The sequence below is a fragment of the Nanorana parkeri genome, unplaced genomic scaffold (genome assembly GCF_000935625.1).
Source record: "Nanorana parkeri isolate BGI_ZX_2015 unplaced genomic scaffold, ASM93562v1 scaffold946, whole genome shotgun sequence".
NCBI lineage: Eukaryota > Metazoa > Chordata > Amphibia > Anura > Dicroglossidae > Nanorana > Nanorana parkeri.
The window spans coordinates 518,353-521,945 of record NW_017307214.1 but is presented as its reverse complement, the minus strand read 5'-3'; positions in this window follow the sequence as shown (position 1 = coordinate 521,945).

The following is a 3,593-nucleotide window of genomic DNA, read 5'->3' as shown; positions in this document are numbered from 1 at the left end:
GCTGGGAAACCCCTTCTTTGCCATGGGGGTCTGGTGACACAAGGCCAATTACTGGCCAAGGACAAAGGACAGGGATAAGGGAGGCCACCAATTCCAAGTTTAATGCCGCCGCAGACCGCAGATGCAGCACGACGTTGGGAGGCCAGCCGCACACGCCTGCCTTTGTCAATCAGTGTGAAATGGCCTTTGTTAGGGGATAGGGGACACTTATTTCAGGGGTTTCCCTGGCAGGAGGCAGGGGGGGAGGGGGTGTTCCCAGCCGCTTTCTTTCTCCTTGAAATAGGGGATTGAGTTTGACGAATCTATCAGACTAAAATGCAGCACAATACAAATACATTTCTCATCTCATACGAGAAGCGTCAGTCTACGCTGAGAACCGGAATTATCTTTATGGTTACCGCGCGTTCGTGCACATGTACGGGCCCATGCACACCAACTTGGTCGGCTGATGTGCATTAAACAGAAATGTTACGTCACATGTTAACATGCGTTGTGCTAAGGCTGCCCATTCATTTGACCGTAATTGGACCAAATATCATACACACAGCATTTTTGGTAGCACAAAGCAATGCATGTGTTAAGCTGCAATGCACATCCGTCAGCACGGTGCACACCAATGCATGTAACGTGCATTCCTGCCATGTGACTGTGTGAACAGGCCCTTAACACACGCGCACCATAACACTCACTATGAATAGCGCCTCTAATGCACATTTGTAAACAAATGCACCTGCACTACAGCACATCACATATGTGAGTGCACGGTGCATTGTGAATGGCCGAAGGATAGGTATGAGTTGAGGCTTGTTAAGGGTACATTGACGGTGAATAGGCTACTTTAACACCGAAAGAAAAAAGCACATACGTGTGAATGGGCCCTTTAGAGGAAAGAGTCTTGATGAACCCGTTAAGAGTCCACTAACCACTTTTTTTGGGAAAGGTCAATGAAGGCTTAATGGAGAACTATGGGGTTAGGGCCTCTCCCCATAGTTCTCCTAAGGGTAACGGGAGGACACAAACTAGCGTCCTCCCGTGACCCAAAGCTCAGTATACCGAGAGCCACAGCTCGCGGTATACTGAGACGCCGCAGCCGGGATGGATCCCGACATTACTGTCTGGATCCACCCACCTGCGTGACAGCTGGCTCTGCATATCTAGAGGCAGAGCCAGCTGTACCCGCCCCCTCCCCCGTCCGTTCCGCCAGTCAGCGCTGGATGATCGGAGCGGGGAGAATCCCTGCAGGGAGCTGTGAGTGACAGTCATCAAGAGGATCGAGAAGTGAGCGAGCGATGGTATGTGTTCCCTCACTTCCCGATCTATTGAGCCAATGTGTGACAGTTTCATTGTCGCAGGTCGGCTAGAACAATGAGGCTGAGTGATTTTCCCTCTCCTCATAGTTCTCCTTTAAGGCCCATGGGGTGACTATGGGTGCTACAGCCGATTTGCTGGTTTTTGTAAATGTGTCGCAGTTTATAAAGACATGAAGGTCTTGGTTTACCTCGCCTTGGCTATGAGGGTTTCACAATGTCTGACGTATCATAATATGAGTATTCTGCAAGAGTGCGCACATCTGCGTGGTAATCGCTCTTCTCATTTTGGTGATTGAGCATGTCTGAAAAACACAAAAAAGGATCTGAGAACACAAATACACTGGTGACTTTACAGACACAATTGTTACAGAGCTGGCACAGAGGGTGACCAGAGGTGGGCCATGTAAATTGGGCACTATGGTAGAAAAAAATGGGCACATAATTCAATTTGGGGAGAGGTTGCCTTTTTATGCCTCCCCATGATGCTCCCTCTACTATGATGCCCACCACTCTATTGTATCAATGATGGTACAGCTGTTGCAAAATAAAGCCATACATGAAATTGGGGGGTGCCATTCCTACTTCCTGAAGATAGCTTTGACATCTGCCCAGTGATATCTGGGTGCTCAATAACGCTCAGTTCTTTACTTCTAACCTTTCCAGTAGCTCAATTGCACTTCCAAAATTACTGGCAATCAATGGCTGAGAGTATCGAACAATCACTGAATAAAAGTAACGCTGTAATCAGTGGCGTAACAATCACCATAGCGACCCAGGCGGCCACTATGTGGCCCGGGGCACAGTGGGGCCCGGCCAGATGCTGTGCGGGCCGCCTGGGATCCTCTGCTGGTGGCTTTTACTGGCGGCTGAAGACGAACACACCGCTGTTCAGATCACTGACAGTAATCTGTGCAGCAGCACGTTCCTCTCCAGAGTCAATGAGAGCCAGCAGCGGCGATGGAGCAGGCTGGACCCGGCAGTGGAGGAGGAGGCGGGGCGCGTGGTCAGCAACAGGGGAGGAGGCGGGGCCCATCAGCGTCGGTGGAGGAAAAGGAGGCGGACAGGTAAGTAGTGCGACCCTGCACAGCCCACCATAGAGAGTCTATGGCGGGCTGTGCAGGGTCACCTCTGCAAGGGGGGGAACTAGAAATCACGGGGGCCCCATACCACGTTTTGCTATGGGGCCCTGTGATTTCTAGTTACGCCCCTGCCTGTAATAGTAGTTAATCTTGCATGATTGGGCAATGTGCCAGTTATTGGTGACTTATGGTCATAGTCATAGACTGAGATATTGAAAATCTGTGTTGTAGCTCTTGTCATTGGCCTTGTTCACACAGCGCTGAATATAGAAGAGAAATCACATATGGAATAGCCCATGCTGGACACAGCAATCAATGTTTCATGCAATGCAGAGTAAAGCAAAGCAAACAGTTCAATAAGCACTTGTCTGTAGTGCGCCATTCATCTTAATTCAATGCGTAAGCCGGGTATTTGAGGGCACTTGGTGGGCATAGGGAACATATATACATTGTAACACCTGTATTATTTCTTCCCTCCGTGCACAGGTGATACCTGGCCGTTCATCTAACACTCACTGCTTCTCAGGAGAGGCAAGAACATAAGAAATAATAAATATTATTATAAGGTCTAATATGTCTAGATTCTTGCTAAAGCCAAATTGTGCAAATAAAAATAATATGAGTTAAAGAGCTCCCCCTAGAGGATTATCTGGTGCACACACAAGAGGAGGAATGGGGAGCTGTCACTTTGTCATTCTTACTTCTTTTTCTCTCTTCCAAGAAGGAAACAACAACCAGGTGGCTGCTGACACAGTACATTCATTTCACTGTGAAATGTCATGTTTCCTGCCTTATATATCCTCCGTGTAAATATTATTCCATCCCCAAATCACCATGTGTCCAGCTAGTACCCACTAATTTCCCTCCTGCCCTCCTACTTATACATACACCCACCTACCTATCTGTACACCCCCAGATTGTCCTACCTGTACTATCACCTATTTATACACCCCCAGATTGTCCTACCTGTACTCCCACCTATTTATACACCCCCAGATTGTCCTACCTGTCCCCCCACCTATCCATACACCCCCAGATTGTTCTACCTGTACTCCCACCTATCCATACACCCCCAGATTGTCCTACCTGTACCCCCACCTATCCTTACACCCCCAGATTGTTCTACCTATACTCTCACCTATCCATACACCCCCAGATTGTCCTACCTGTACTCTCACCTATTCATATACCCCCACATTGCTCT